Source organism: Pelodiscus sinensis, chromosome 14 (genome assembly GCF_049634645.1).
Source record: "Pelodiscus sinensis isolate JC-2024 chromosome 14, ASM4963464v1, whole genome shotgun sequence".
Lineage (NCBI taxonomy): Eukaryota > Metazoa > Chordata > Testudines > Trionychidae > Pelodiscus > Pelodiscus sinensis.
This window is the reverse complement of record NC_134724.1, coordinates 34,776,960-34,794,311: the sequence shown is the minus strand read 5'-3', so window position 1 is coordinate 34,794,311 and position 17,352 is coordinate 34,776,960.

The following is a 17,352-nucleotide window of genomic DNA, read 5'->3' as shown; positions in this document are numbered from 1 at the left end:
AAGAGAGCTCTCCGTAGGAGACCTCCCTCCTCCAATGCCCATCGCTCCAGGTCGGGAAAGGGCACAGTTCAACTGGGAAAGTCCCGTCTGTGGCCACGTCACGTGTAATTTCAGATGAGGCAGGCACAGGCTTGTTCATCAGTATTCGTGATCCTCTGCGCCTCCTGAAAACAAGGCCTGTAAACTGGAGAGTGTGGTAATACATTTGCACCAGTCAGGGGATGATGGCCTGGGTGGTCAAATAGAACTCTTCCACCAGTGACATCTCAGGTCTCATTGTTCTCCACAGAGCATAGCACAAAACACAGCTGCTCAGGTCCTGGAGGTTTCAGATTCATTTATAGGGTCCTGGAGGTTTTAGATTCATTTGTTCATTTCAGTAACAAATGCGGGAGCTTTATTTATCCGATAAGAACCAAGCATCCTATCCTCCTCTTCCCCTTCATTGTCGAGGCCGGTCCTCATGTGAGGGATAACAGACCATAGGAGCCTGCTGAAGCTATTGGCAAATGTAACAATTGATGAGTTTTTCTTCTACTGAAAGTTAGATAACATCTCTTCCATTTTAATGCTCCTCTGGATTCTCCAGAAAACAATAGTAAATATAAAAAATGTCTGGAGTGTATTAAAAATCCAGAACTTCAGCCCATGTAAATCCATCAACTGCATGAAGTGAAGCCAATTTACACCAACTTTGGATCTAGCCAAATGGCTTTTAAAGTGTTCTTTTGCAATATATTGCATAGATCCATAATTTTTTGTGCATCAGCCACAAAAGTAGCAAATTGCCTTGAAAAGAGACATTTACATGTACTTTTTGTTTGGGTATGTGTGTATTTCACTGTTGTTTTTGCCTCTTTTTCAGATCAGCTGTATTGGGCATGAATTTCAGGTAGGTGTGACCCGTTGCTACATCTGATGAATGTTTTAAAACTTTTAAAATGAGATTCAAATTGATATGTAGTCATGCATTGGCCCCTGCGTGATGGTCATGGGCACATTACAAACCCAGCAGAGACTGGATTAGCTCATTCCATGTTTAAGGTTCCACAAAATAATGTAGAAAGCAGGGATCTATATACTAGAACCACAGTGACTGCACTGAAGGATGTGGTGGTTGGTCTGTCACCGTTAACATGATGCTGAGTGAGGTATATACATGACAAGCAGACTGTGCTTGGGTATATGGAGCCTTGGACACTGGACATTGGAACCTGTTTTGTTCAGAGAATAATGCTCGTCAGGGATTATCCCCTTCACCAGGTCACCCCTCCTGTTTGATCTAAGCCCCCTCCCCCCCGATCTTTATCTTCCACTTGGTCAGTTGCTGGAGATGGACAGGAGGGAAGTCGTGTTTGATGCCTCTTCCCCCCCCCTTAGAGGGACATGGAGGTTAAAAATGACAATGCAGACTGGTCATACAAATCACTAGAGTCCTGTCCTTTGCTTGCAGGATGAAATGTGCCCCCATGCAGAAGTCCAGTACAATTAACAGCCCGCCGGGGTAGGATTTCAGTGGTTCACAGGCCTACTTTATGAGTTAGCTGTCTATGAGATGCAATGAAAGGCCAGCTACCACTTCTTGTTGTCTGGCTGTTCCTTGGCCATCTTCCCTCTTTCATTCATGTTGCTGATTCTCATTAGCATCTATGTGTGGGCAGGAGACACTTGAAGGCATCACATGGGGAATGTATTTTTCATGCCTTCATGTTTTTGGGTTGCAAAAATGTTAACATCTGTTTTTATGCAATCAATTGATTTCACAATCTTCGCTCGCTGTGAACAACTGGCAAGGAATGTGTGTGTTGCTTAACTGCTGAATCAAACAGCTGACTTAAACATCTCTGACTTCAGTAGAACTTTACTGACTCTCGTTCCCACCCTCCCCCTCAAATTCTGCAAAAATCATTGAAACCCCATTTCTGTTGTGTCCTCTGCTCCCTCTGCTTAGCTGTTTCTCCCCTTGTTCTGTGTTACTGCTTTTGCTCCTGGGCATAAGGATAGGGTAGGGTACTTTGGAGAACCAGTTCTTACTGATGTGCCCTTGCTCTGTTAGCGTATGTTACAGGTCCCATTTGATTGCCCAGGCTTTTCTGGGGAGGTTGCCAAAGGATTTGGAGCATCAATCTGGAAATGGGTGACAAGGGAGGAATCATGAGGATTCCCTGTTGTGTTCCCCCCCGCTGGGGCATCTGGTATTGGTCACTGTTGGCAGACAGGATACCGGGCTAGATGGACCATTGATCTGACCAAGTGTGGCTGCGCTTATGTTCTTATGTAATTAAAAGGATAGTTTCAGTCTGTGGGGGATGGGCTGGAAGATGTTGAGCTAGGTTCTCTATTCCAGCTGAGAAGCACAAATGGGGCATGCCCAGAATTCTGGGCCCAGCTGGGACCCTCTCTAACGAGCTCACATTTTGCTCGAGCATAGTTTCACGTAAACACCCAGAAAGAGCTAGTGCACAGTAGTGCTCTGACCGCGTCAGCTCTCCCACACGCATGACCAGCATGCCCACTGGGCCAGATCCATAAAGGAGTCGTAGGGCAGTGGAGAATCATGCCCCTTGCCCGGGGTATTTTAGGAAGTATTTTAGGAGACCTACGTTTTCCTTCAGGGCAGAGCGGTAGAGTTAATATGTTACGGGCTGTTTTATAGAAATTGCTTAATGCGCCGGTAGCCTGGGACAGGCTCGTCATTGACTTCAGTGAGCCAAGATTGTAGCCAGTGAATTTATCTGGAGAAAGAAAATCAATCAGTAACCAGGCAGGGGCTGAACCAGTCTGGGAACAAGGGTGATCCAATCTACTCAGAAACCAAGCTTTTCACCAGGGGATTTCAAAATACTTCATAAAAACTGGCAGTTTAATTCTCCATAACCCGGACGTGAGCAATGTAAGAATCAACGTCCCCAGACTAATGGCTGAATTTCAGAAGAATTCTGCTCCCCCTTAGGCACAAATGAGCTGGCCATTCTTAGACGTCCTCAGCCCCCCAAGAGACCCTTTTGTTCTTATTGGGAACTGCAGGTGATGAAGACTTGGAAATCTGACCATAAGTGACGTGCCCAAGGTGTTACACAAAATCTGTGGCAGAGCCCAGAATTGAATGGGGATCTCCTGAATCCCAAGCAATATTCCCCCTCATTTTTCCCATACATGTGGGGAATGAATTTTGTGTGTGCACCAGTATGGAGGTGCTGGGTGGCAAAGGTGGGCCCGAGGGGTTCAGTGAGTGGGAGAGAGTTCAGGGATGGGGCAGAGGGTCAGGGTGCAGGAGAGGTGAGGGCTGCAGCTGGGGGAAAGGGCTCTGGGGTGGGGCCAGTGATGAGGGATTTGGGATTCAGGCTGCCCTAGAGGAAGAGGTACCCTTCCATGGCTGACCCGAGTGCCTGCACAGCCCTTGAGGAACTTCTGCGTGGCCCATGCTCTAACCACAAAACCAGTTTTCTCCTCCAAAAAGCCTTGTTTTCTCAGCCCAGTTCCAGATACAAGGACCCTGACAGCAGACAGAATTTAGGGAGCAAGAGTCCATTTTCCTGAATGGGAATTTTCCCAAGATACCAGGGTGACTACTCCACCACTGATGAGAATTTCACAGGCTTTGAAAGACCCCAGTTCACCACACCCCTCGCAGTGAATTTCTGCAGGCCCCAGGTCGTAAAGGGAAGTACCACTCCTGCAGAGAAATAACCACCCTGCAAAGCTCAAATATACCGGCTGGCATTTTGAACCCACAAAATATGACATCTGCAAATCAGACAATCTTATTACCCACCAAGCAAAGCAAACCCAGATACAGCTTTGCCTTTTAGCTGCCATTTAATCAATAGCATTGCACAAGAGTTGGCATTCCATTGCCTCAGAAACCAAGATCCACAGGAGTGAATTGTTCTCATTTTGTGGTCTCCGGACAGACTAGGATGTGATTTTTCTCCCTCTTTTACTTGCTGCGTCACAGCTGAACCTCACTTTGCATTTTTTAGCTCAGTGTTTCTCAATCTTTTTTTTATGTAGTGCCCCTTTAAAAAAATAAGTATCCCCCTTTTAAAAAAAAATGGTAAGTACCCCCAGTACCTGCAGTTTTCAGACACACAGGTATTTTTTTCTACCATTGCAACACATTTGTTTAAACAACTTAATCGTAGCTGAGCAGATGATGACATTTTCCGGTGTAAAAAGTACAAAAATAATAAAGCGCTGTAAAACTTAAAACCAAAATTCAGTTTTCTTCAAATTTTAGTTATGTTGCTGTACCCCGCAGATTTCTCTCGAGTATCCCAAGGGTACTTGTACCACTGGTTGAGAAACACGGTTTTAGCTCATATCAGAGTCTGGTTCTGTTTTGCCATGTTGCCTCGTGACCTTGTTTGTGTCTGCAGATTTGGGGTCATTTTGTGTTTTGGGAAAGTTTTTTGCCGTTTCCATATTTAGAAAACTTCTCTGTCTCCTTCTAATGCGTGTTATGTTAAAAATACAAGAGGGTCATGCCCTTTGTTGCTTCTGTTGGCTGCATTCACAGCACACCCCTCGGGTTCCCTTCCATCCTCCCAGAAGCTCCTTTGGTGCCACTCCTCCATCCCCCTCTTCTGCAACCCCTCACTCACCATCCCTCATCCCTCTGTGTCCATCCACTCCCGCTCCCTCTCCCCATTCTAACTCTGCCCCCTCCCGCTCATCCACCTGTTGTTGGTTCTGGCCAGGTAGCTGGCTCAGCACATCTTGATCAACTGCCCAAAGAGACCACAGCTCTGCCAGGTTTATTGTTAACAAAGCATGGCCCTCGTGCCAGAGATGTGCTACAAGTGTTCCCCTACAATGGACAGGCTCAGGCCTGTCTCCGTGTAGGCCAGACAAAGGGTGAAACTAAGGCGTTCCAGCCTGCATAGATGGAGACAGATAATTTGGGATAAACAATTTACCAACCGCCTCCTGTATTTCATGTCATGTTTGTCATCTTTCCTGGTACCCGTCTTCTGAGGCTTCAGATAAAACCCCCATATTCACCAGCTGCCTTCGTACTTTACGCCTTATGTTTCTGACCACACTTCCCTAGTCCTCTGTCTGTCAAACGCATATGCTGGGCCGGGGTGTCCCTGTGCTGGCCTGCCGGCATGTGTTGGCATGTTCAGTGTGTTGTAGACACCACACAGTAAGATCATACACTGGGCACTGACCTTGCAGGCAAGCACCTACTTTTTGACAGGCCCTGACTTTTGCTCAGAGCATAACTTTGGTTCAGGCCTCAGGTCTTACACCGGGTTCATGTTTCAGGTTCTCTCTTTTCTCCCCTTTTCCCCCTGCCAAAGTCACCTATCCTCCCAACACCAGGGGCTCTGAGTGCCCCCCGCCCCTGCCATTCTCTGCCCCATGTGAACCTTCTTTACCCCCATTCCTCCTTTCTCTCTCCCCTGCCAGGATCCTCCACTCTTCCCATGCCAGGAGAGCTGTATGCCCCCTTCTTCCCATCCCAGAGCCCCCATTCTCTGCCTCATACGGGGCGCTCTGTGTGCTCACTCCCTTATGTCCTCTTTCCTCTGCTCCACCCCACTCCCCATCCTTTTCTCTTTCAGAATGGCAATATTTTAAAACTGTATTGGGAGGAAGGGCAGACCTTGTGTGCAGGAGGGATGGCGGGGGGGGGGGGGGGGGGGAGGGGGGGACTGTTGTTATGGGGGAAGGTGTTAATGGCTGTTATCAACAGGTCCTTTGATCTATAGGCAATTACACAGGTGTTTGAAGCTGCGAGCTTAGCTAATCAGTTGTGGGTGGTTCCATTTCCTGCTTTCAACTTTTCACCCAGATCTGTAGGGTTGTGTTCCTTGATACCTAGACTGTTCCCTAGCCCTTTGGATTGCTTGGATTCAGCATTTGAAGGTTACCTGGTCACATCCAAACAGAGACGTGTCATGTTGAGTATGAGGCCTCGCGAGCTCAGCCAATAATCATGCATTCATATTTCTCACTTACCAGACATGATTTAGGAAGCTAGAGAGTTGGGCCTTTGAGTCATTGCCTCATAGAATCCTAGGGCAGGATTCTTAGAAGCCCCTGTTGAGGCTTCTGCATAAGTAGCCTGCTTTCCAGAAGTGCTGAGTAACCCCCGCTTCTAAGGTTGGTGAGAGGGGTTGATTGTTGTGCACTTTTGAAAGTCAGACTATTTCATTTAGGAGCTGAAATATGGATACAGGAGTGTAAGCAACTAACCGGTAGCTGTCTGGGAGCTGCCACTCACTTCTGCATTGTCACAGCGGGTCTCATTCTGGTATTCTTGCACTTCAGGGCAGGGCAAAGCAATGTGCAAACTTCCATGAAAGTAGCCGTCCATATGCGAAAGATTTGCAGCCACTGCTGATCGTCCCATAGCTACATCACTTTGTGGTCCCACCAGTCTGTGCTTGTCTCGGCCCCAGAACTGGCATTCCACTGTGTCCAGAGGATCGAATGCTGGCAGGATTGCCCTGTTACTCAACTCAAGTGCTTCACAGAATCCTAGAATCCCAGGGCTGGAAGAGACCTCAGGAGTCATCGAGTCTAGCCCCCCGCCCAAAGCAGGACCAATCCCAACCAGGGACTTAAAAACCTCTAGGGATGGAGATTCCACCCCCTGCCTAAGGAACCCATTGCAGAAGTGTACATTCATGTTCCTCATTCCGGCGGACCCTGGCTATGCTCTGGATCCAGGCCCAGCCAAAGAGTTTGCGGGACCCAAGGTGGCATGCTGTGGTTGGCTGCCCTGCATGGCCAGGCAGCTCCCAGCCAGGGCCGCAAGGTAGCGGCCAGGCAGGTGGGTGGGCCTGTCTGGATACACTCACCATGGTTAAAATGATTGCCATAATGCTTTAATGCTCAACAGGATCCTCAATGGGTTCCATGCTTACGCTGCTATGACATTTGTGTGGATGACCAGGGGGAAAAAAGGTCACAAAAAGACTGCTGTTGCTTTCAAGTGGAGGGTGGGGGGGAGAAGATGAGTGCATTATGGGACACTGATGACGTGTACCCAGAACCACCCGCTACACAGTTTTGATCCCAGAGTGCACTGGGAACATAACCCAGAATGCAAAGGGGCTCAGGAACAATGGGATAACTACCCACAGTGCATCACTGTCCAAGCTGACAGTAGCCACCCTACTGGGGACGCACTACTTTGAACTGCGTTGAATTCTTGTGCATAGTGGGCACATGCACCTTTGACTTTACAAAATCGGGTGCTAAAAATCGACCTTAATAAATGTGACCTTATCTCTCAGCGTAGACAAAGCTGAGGTTTCTGGGTTTGAAGAGTTTGGCTGCACAGCACTTTAGAACTTCACAGTGCCATAGAACAAGCCCTCACATAGGTAAATATTGTTATTCCCTGCTGTCGAGCTGCAATCGGAAGGGCCGGGAGCTCTCTGTGATTGTGATCCTTGTTTCCGGGCACTAATCTTCCTGGACCCAGTCCTGCACGCTTAATTCTCATTAGAGAACTCAGGGCAGTCAGCAGGGGAGATGATCTGATCTAATTAGAAGACAGACAAAAGATTCCAAGGCCCTGCAGGAAGTTTATGGAAGCCAGATTTCTGCAGTGCTGTAACCCCAAGACCATCCTTTGTCCATGGGTTGCTGAGAGGTGTTCACAGGAGAAAGGCAACACGCAAGTGTGTGGGGAGATTGGGGCTGTCCGCAGGATTGCCCACATTCCTGCAAGTGTGACGGTCAGACCCACAGCGCCAAGAACCAGACTCCACGCCAGGCTCTGATCCCTAGGTCCTGGCATTGGCCCCGTGTCTGTGCCCTTGATGATGCCAAAAGTGCACTGTAGTGAAAACTGTGTGTCAAGTTCTTGGATTCTTGGCCTGGATTCGATGGGCCAGCCTTGGCCTGGGAAGGCTCAAGCCCACGCTATCGCCACATCAGTGACTTTCCTTTGTGTTCTCAGAGAGAAGCCATGTTAGTCTGTAACTTTAAAGAAAACAAGTTGTCCTGTGGCATCTTAGAGACTAACACAAATATTTATAGTATCAGGAGCTTTGGTGGGCGAAACCCACTTGCTCAGATGAGGAGAGTGGAGAGAAAAAAAGGGGAAACTTCACAGTACATCATAGAAAAAGAAAGGAGGGGGTGGAAATATCTGCCAGTTGGAGTGCTGGTGCTAATGAGGGTAATTGAGTGGGCTGGAAGTGTCCCATACTTAGCTTTTGATGTCATTAGGGCATTGAATATAATAGCCCATCCAGTTCATGTCTTTGGGTACGTCTAAACTACATAGCTCCGTCGACGGAGCCATGTAGATTTGTTTTTTTTGCAAAGGGAAATGAAGCCGCGATTTAAATAATCGCGTCTTCATTTAAATTTAAATGGCTGCCGCGCTGAGCCGATAAACAGCTGATCAGCTGTTTGCCGGCTCAGCGCGTAGTCTGGACGCTCCCTTGTCGAAATGAAAGCCTTTTATCGACATCCCCGGTAAACCTCATCCTACGAGGCATAACAGGGATGTCGACAAAGGGCTTTCAGGTCGGCGCGGGAGCATCCAGACTAGCGCGCTGAGCCGGCAAACAGCTGATCATTTGTTTGTCGGCTCAGCGCGGCAGCCATGTAAGTTTAAATGAAGTCGCGATTATTTAAATCGCGGCTTCATTTCCCTTTGCCTACAACCCTCATCTACATGGCTCCATTGATGGAGCCATGTAGTCTAGACACAGCCTTTGTTCAGACCATGAAAGAGTGTCAAGTTTGCATGTAAAGGCCAGTTCTGCAGTTTCTCTAGGTACTTGGTTTTTGAAATTCCTTTCCAGAAGAATGGCTACTTTGAAATCCATTAATGAGTGCATTTGTCCACTAACCAGGTAGGTTAAAGTATGCTCTGACAGCTGTCTGTGTATTACCAGTTCTGAGGTCTGATTTGTGTCCATTCATCCTTTGTCGTAGTATGCAGCCTCCTTGGGGGACATGCAAGGAGCTTATGTGCGGTTGTACCCCACACACTTGCTGAGTGTGGTGCACTAGGCCATGTCATGGCACCAAGACCACAACAGCGTCTGCTCTACAGCCACAGCTGAGAGCCAGCTGGCGGTTACCTCCTGAGGTAGTGGCTCAGGCATGAAGCTCCAAAGGTCCCAGGTTGAGTCCACCTGTTAGTGGGGTTCAAGGAGGGTTGATCCATCTGGAGAAGGAAGCAGGGCTGCTGGTTTGGCATGGGGGGCTGGCTTTCTGCTTTGACCTCTCGCCCCAGGTCCTGTGGATCCTGGCTATAACCCAGGTACTTAGCCCTAGGTCTAGAAGAGGGTTGCCATTTGCTGTTGGCAGTGCCGGGACTTTGGCGCCCAGCTGTGCAGTTCTGACTCTGCGTTTAGGCAACAGGCGCGGAAGGCATCCAATCACAGTTCACTCAGGAAACCCATCTGTAATCCTCGGAGTATTCCACTAGCCGTGTTGTACTTAAAAGAAGTACTCGGGATCTTTTTCAGGGGGATAAGGCAACATGCCACATTTATTGATCACACATAGAATAATCAATACTTATCATATGCATATGATATATATATATATATATATATATATATATATGTTACTCATGCACTCACACACACACACACACATATAAGCACACTCTGTCCTGCTGTTGTTACCAATGAGTTGCTCCCCTTAACTTCACTGGCAGGTGAGTTAGATGGGGGAGGGGTGGAGCCAGGCTTCTGCCGATCCGGATCGATGCTCTGATGGTGACAAGACGAAACCCGGGGTCCTCTGCAAGACACCTCACTTTTATAGCAGCCCTCTCATATGCAAATATATCCCAGATTCAAACTCTGGGTCTGTGTCGGTTGGTCCCTTTGTGCTGCAGAGAGGGTGTTTTCCAAAGAAGGTGCCTGCTTCTAATCCCCAAGGCCATCAATATGTCTGCTCTTCTATCTTGAGCCCACTTGACACCTTGGGTCTGGCTTCCACCCCCTCTTCAACTGGTGTAGCTGTCTGGAGGTGCTTGGCTCCCAAGTCTTACTCATTCACACCTCATTCATTCAACAGGGCAATTGATTACAGAGTGGGGGGGAAGAGAATGGGGGAAAATCTTATTCTACTCCTAGCAAAAGACATTTTACCACTTTAACTATATTTTCAGTTTTCTACAAGTTTTCTATATAGGGTTCTAATACAAAGTTACAAAGTTATATGGAGAGGCACAGTGTCAAGTCATCTGAAGAAATATATATAATACATAGATTTATTTACAGCCGGATCCTGCGCGGTGCTGCGGGCCCATGTCTCCCACTGACTCCAGGGGAAGATCAGAGCACTCAGTGCCGCACCTGGTCCTTCCAGGAGTGTCACTCCAATCTACTGAAGTCTCCTGTAGTGATAAACTGGGTTGTTAATCGTGGGGCAGTTTTCAGAAGCTCAGAGCACTGGCCAGCTCAGCTGCCCTGGATGTCACAGGCAGCCTTACCATGGTCTTCTGTAAGCGCAGAATGAACAATTACAGAGCAAGCACTTGTGAGATCCCCCACCCCCTTCCCCGTGGGGACTTCTCTCCCTTCTTCCTCTCCGGTTATTTTTCCCTTGGTCTCAGCAGCAAAGAAGAAACATGAAGGATGCCTCTGTCCCAGCCAACGCAGCCCCAGATCTCGCTCACAATGGGCTCTTTCTGCTGTTGTTTTTCCTTTGAAACGCCTTCAAGTTAAGCTGGCTAATTATGAGAATCTCCTGACATCTCACTTTGACCCCGGGCCGCGCTCCAAGAGCAACTGCAGCCAGCCAATCCTCCCAAGCCGGCCGCTCATTAACTGAAGCATGAGGCAGTCAGCGGGATCCCCAAAAGGCATGTCCATGATGAGAACTGGGCAGGACAGGAGAGATAAAAGACGCGCGTGCTAATGGATTCATGATTAATTATCCTGCGTGGGCTAACAGTAAAGTTATGATCCACTGTCTACTAAATCCAGGATGTCGCTAGTGGCAGATACATTCTGTTAGGAAATACAGTGCACATTTTGCCCCGAGGTGGGGGAGAGGGAGGCTTGTCCCATGCAACAGATTTTCCAGGGCTAGGCACAATTCAATTTTATAATAATTTTCTCTGTTTGCATTTTCAAATCTACATGAAATTGACCCACACATCTGAGGAACCTGTCTGTATTGTGTATATTCTATTATCTAGTGGCTGCAACTGTGCAAGGCCCTATTGTGCAGGGCACTGTACGGATGCACAGGGAGAAACCATGCCTGCCTGGCTCAACAATACTAGCAATCGAATAACAAGGGCAGAATTATTGTCTCTAGTTTACAAATGAGTGAGTGAGGCATGGAGGAGTTAAATGGCACGAGATAAGGTCAGACAAGGGATTCTGTGAGTACCATTCCAGAGTCGTAGTTACAAATCGCTCCTTCCAACAGCAGAATACACATCCGACAGCTTGTACATTGCAATAACTTTACCGTGATGTGTTAAAAATGAACTGCTCCCATGGCGGCAAGGAACCAAGACTTATTTACAGAAGTTCTTCAGATCATAGTTTTAAGTAACACATTAAAGAAGAGCTGACCCTGCAGGCTCTCTGTGAATGCAAAACGAGGCGATAAATTCAGTGAACAAGTTAGAGGTTCTCACGCACTTGTTGTGAACTGCCTCTTTAAAGACTGATTGTCTCCTGGAGCCCGTCCTCTCTGATTGGCTGTCATGCAGCCCGCCTCTCCGTGTTTGCATAACGCTACTCTGGCACCTCCAATAATTGCGTATACATACAGTAATGTTAGGGCACTATTTAATGTATCGCTAGCTGCCTTTTAATGGGATTCAGTAGCTGGAAAGAAAGAGGAACCAGGACCATGAAACCAGCCTAGGGATGTTAAATTTAGATTAATTAACTAGTCCAATAGTCGATGGGCTTTCCATTGACTATTCCATTAGTCTACAAAGGTGTCTCCACCTTTGAACTGGGCTCTTGCTACAGTTCAAAATTGGAAGCCCCACAGGGAGTGTGGGGCAAATGGTGGACTAGCCCCATGCTCCCTGCCACGCCTGAGCCTTTTATATCCCTGGCCTGCCCGCTGGGGCTCTTGTACATTTCAAAAGCAGAATTGCAGCAGAAGTGGCGTGAGCAGAGACCGCTTTAGTCCACGCTCACGCTGTTTCCTACTGTGCCTCTACCTCCCCTGCCCCCCTGCCTCTTCTGCCCCCCATGCAGTTTTTAAGCCGGCTCCCCCCAACACCAGCTCCTGCCCCCCACTTGGCTTCTCTCTGATAGAGGCAGCAAGGGGTGGGGGGAACGACTAGTCACGTCACTGGTCGACTAGTCGCTTACATCCCTAGACCAGCCAGCGCTGCCTAGATCACAGTTTGGGAACCACTGGACTAGGGCAGGCATTGGGAATTGTTCATTCATCTCTGCTAATAAGATTCCATTGTCTAAAATTAGGATGAATCATCACTGGAGCCCAGGCAGTACGGGGTGTGAGTCTGATCAGGGCTTTACAGTGGTATTCTGCTGCAGGCCAGGCAATGACTGTGAAGTCTATATTCAGGAAGGGGCTACCGTTGGAATGCAAAAGTTGTTATTATTTATTAGTTCCCATAACAGAAGAACTAGAGGACACCAAATGAAGTTAATGGGGAGCAGGTTTAAAACTAATAAAAGAAAGTTCTTCTTCACACAGTGTGTAGTCAACCTGTGGAACTCCTTGCCACAGGAGGCTGTGAAGGCTAGGACTATAACAGAGTTTAAAGAGAAGCTAGATAATTTCATGGAGGTTAGGTCCATAAAAGGCTATTAGCCAGGGGATAGAAATGGTGTCCCCGGCCTCTGTTTGTCAGAGGCCTCTGTTTGTCCCTGGCCTCTGTTTGGAGATGGATGGCAGGAGACAAATTGCTTGATCATTGTCTTCAGTCCACCCTCTCTGGGGTACCTGGTGCTGGCCACTGTCGGCAGACAGGCTACTGGGCTAGATGGACCTTTGGTCTGACCCAGTACTGCCGTTCTTATGTTCTTATGTTCTGTTCTAAAAGTTCTAGGGTAGTGTAGTGAGTTGGAGTGGCCACCCACTGACCCCGAGGGGAAGGAGCCCCACCCTGAGCCTTGGTGGGCAGCACCCGGCCCTAGCAACTCACCTGGGCGGAAGCCAGGAGGCGGGGCCAGGGCTATAAAAGGCCTGCCAGAAAGGCCTGTCAGGCCCCAGCCAGGAAGGAAGCCCAAAACCTCCACAGCATAACCAAGCAAGGAGCTAGGCCCTGAGGAAGCTGACAACTGGCTTGGGCCACCAGGCGCACCACTGGAGAACTGCCCGGAGAGTTTGTTTGACTGGCTGGAGGACTCCAAACCACGCTGTCCAGAGACCAGCCCCAGATCCAGGTACAACCCGAGGGGGGAAATGGAAACAGCCCAGGGATAGTCGAACTGGTCTAGCAGAGGGTCAGTGGGTTTCAGTACAGACCACCGCTGACCTAGCAGCAGCAGGTCAATGTGTCTCGGCACGGATCCCTGCTGATCCAGCAGCCGTCTGCTCTGCTGCTGTTAGGGCTCTGGGCTGGGACATAGTGGAGTGGGTGGGCCTGTACACCCCCTGTTACCCCGCTCTCGAGTGGCAGTCTCCCCCCTCGGCTGTTCCTGTTCAACCGCCTGCATCTGCCACACCCCCACCCGAGCAAGGGGACCCGGCTGGAGCTGTTGCAAATGGGCCTTGAGCTACTTCTAAACTGAACCAGAGCTTGGGCATACAAACTGTTTCCCTGCAGCCCCGCCCTGAACCAGGGCTCAGATTTATAGACTGCTTTATTGCTGCCTGCCCTGAACCAGGACTCAGACTTATAGCTGCTTCCCTGTACTCTCTGGTTGCCTGTTACCTCCTCCTTGACGTAGGGTTGGGCCGGAGGATGGTGCTTGGGAATATGTTGTTGGCCCGCCCGGAACAAGGGTGGGTGCATAAGGACTCTGACTATAGACGGGGTGCTGTGTAGTGGGTCAGAGTGACTGACCCCAAGGGGGACAAGCCCTCCCCCTTTTTGTGCCCCACTGGGCTACAGGTAGAATATTGTTAAACGTTGGGTTCAACTTTGTTCTGGGTTGAATGAAATCTGCTCCGAGACGCCCTGTGCGTAAGATTGCTGTGAGGAACAGTTAAGGAGCCTGATCATCGTCACTCTATGCCCCAAGTCCCCAAGACTTAACAACATCATCATCGACTAGGTGCAGAGGCGGGAACCGGCTACCAAAATTAACCGGTAGGCTCTTGACAGCGATACACCACATAGTCTGATGGGGTATGTCTACACTACCACCCTAGTTCAAACTAGGGTGGTTAATGCAGGCAACCGGAGTTGCAAATGAAGCCCGGGATTTGAATTTCCCGGGCTTCATTTGCATATTGCCGGGCGCCGCCATTTTTAAATGTCCGCTAGTTCGGACTCCGTGCCCGCAGCTACACGCGGCGCGAACTAGGTAGTTCGGATTAGGCTTCCTATTCCGAACTACCGGTACACCTTGTTCCACGAGGAGTAACGGTAGTTCGGAATAGGAAGCCTCATCCGAACTACCTAGTTCGTGCTGCGTGTAGCCGCGGGCACGGAGTCCGAACTAGAGGACATTTAAAAACGGCAGCGCCCAGCAATATGCAAATGAAGCCCGGGAAATTCAAATCCCGGGCTTCATTTGCAACTCCGGTTGCCTACATTAACCACCCTAGTTCGAACTAGGGTGGTAGTGTAGACATACCCATGTTGACTGCAGATGCATCATGGGCCATTATTAAAACCCCATGGAAAGAGACTGGCTGCACAGTTTGCCCGGTCCTGTTCAAAATGGGGTCAGAGATGGCCACAGATGCCCTGGCAAATCAAAACCCGGCAAGAGGCCGAAAAGAGGATGTCTATCCTATGAGACTTGTGGCCCTGAATCTCATGGCCACTTGTGGCCATGTCTGCTAACTCGGGCTGGGGCTGTGGAGCTCTAAAATGGACATTCAGGCTTGGGCTGGAGTCTGGGGTCTGAGGCCTACCCACTTGCAGGGGCCTCACCACCCACGCCACAGTTCTTTAGCCCTGCGGCCCTCGCCCTGCAAGCTGGAGTCAGCTGACGTGGGCCAGCTGTAGGTGTTTTATTGCACAGAGAGAACAGAGAAAGCAGGCCACACAGCAGCCGGTCAGCTAGGTGCAACCCTGGAAAAAGTGTAATGAAAGGTTCTAGCTTGGGGGTGCTGCCTGAAAGAAATCCGAGCCGGTGAGCTAGGAAACTCTCTTGATTTTGATTCCTCCTGCGTGCGGAGAAGCAGAAAGTTATACATTGCTTGCAAAGAAACAAGATGGCATTGGCCTGCTGCTACAAACATGGAGGAGTTAGTAGGGGAAGTAGATGTGGGTGGCGGTGATCATGAGATGGTCTATTTCAGGATCCTGACCAAAGAAAGAAAGAAAGGCAGACAGCAAAATACACACCCTGGACTTCAGAAAAACAGACTTTGACTCCCTCAGAGAACTGATGGGCAGGATCCCCTGGGATGTTAATGTGAAAGGGAAAGGAGTCCAGAAGAACTGGCTGTATTTCAAAGAAGCCTTATTAAAGGCACAGAAAGAAACCATCCCGATGTTCATTAAGACAAGCAAATATGATAGGCAATCAGATTGGCTTACCAGGGAAATCCTTGATGAGCTTAAACACAAAAAATAAACTTATAAGAAGTGGAAACTTGGACAGAGGACTAGGGAAGACTATAAATATATTGCTCGAGAATGCAGGGGAGTAATCAGGAAGGCGAGAGTGCAACTGGAATTGCAGCTAGCAAGGGATGCGTGAAGGGTAACAAGAAAGGTTTCTACAGGCATGTTAGCAATAAGAGGGTGATCAGAGAGGGTGTGGGGCCCTTAATGGATGAGGGAAGTAACCTAGTAACTGATGAAGTGGGAAAAGCTGAAATACTCAATGCTTTTTTTGCTTCCGTCTTCACAGACAAGGTCAGCTCCCAGACAAATGCACTAGGCAACACAGTATGGGAAGGAGGTGGACAGTCCTCAGTGGAGAAAAAACAGGTTAAGAACTATTTAGAAAAGCTAGACATACACAAATCCATGGGTCCGGATTTAATGCATCCGAGGGTACTAAGGGAGTTGGCAAACGTCATTGAGAAGCCTTTGGCCATTATCTTTGAAAACCCATGGAGATCGGGAGAGATCCTAGATGACTGGAAAAAGACAAATGTAGTGCCCATCTTTAAAAAAGGGAAGAAGGACAATCCAGGGAACTACAGCCTTATCCCAGTCCCCAGAAAAATCATGGAGGGGATCCTCAAGGAACCCATTTTGAAGAACTTGGAAGAGGGGAATGTGATCATGGATTTACCAAGGGCAAGTCATGCCTGACCAATCTGATTAGCTTCTATGATGAGGTAACTGGCTCTATGGACATGGAGAAGTCAGTGGATGCAATATACCTTCACTTTAGCAAAGCTTTTGATATGGTCTCCCACAATATTCTTGCTAGCAAGTTAAGGAAGTATTGGATAAATAGACTATAAGGGGAATAGAAAGCTGGCTAGACTGTCAGGACCAACGGCTTGATGTTAGGTTGTTGGTCAGTGTCAAGCAGAGTGCCCCAAGGATCTGTTCTTGGATCGGGTTTGTGCAACATCTTTATTAATGACCTGGATGAAGGGATGAAATGCACCCTCAGCAAATTTGCAGATGACACTAAGCTATGGGGAGAGGTAGATATGTTAGAGGGCAGGGATAGCATCCAGAGTGACCTAGCCAGATTAGAGGATTGGGCCAAAAGATACCTGATGAGGTTCAACAAGGACACGTGGAGAGTCCTGCACTTGGGATGGAAGAATCCCAAGCATTGTTACAGGTTGGGGACTGACTGGCTAAGCAGCAGTTCAGCAGAAAAGGACCTGGGGGTTACAGTGGGTGAGAAGCTGGATATGAGTCAACAGTGGGCCCTTGTAGCCAGGAAGGTTAATGGCATATTCGGGTGCATTAGGAGGAGCATTGCCAGCAGATCCAGAGAAGTGATAATTCCCCTTTATTCGGCTCTGGTGAGGCCACATCTGGAGTATCGTGTCCAGTTCTTGGCCCCCCACTACAGAAAGGATGTGGACGCATTTGGAGAGGGTCCAGCAGAGGGAGTTGGAGCACATGACATACGAGGAGAGGATGAGGGATTTGGGCTTATTTAATCTGCAGAAGAGAAGAGTGAGGGGGGATTTGATAACAGCCTTCAACTTCCTGAAGAGGGTTCCAAAGAGGATGGAGAGAGGCTGTTCTCAGTAGTGACGGATGGCAGAACAAGGAGCAATGATCAAGTTGCAGTGGGGGAGGTCTACGTCGGACATTAGGAAAAACTATTTCCCTAGGCGGGTGGGGAGGCACTGGGATGGGTTCCCTAGGGA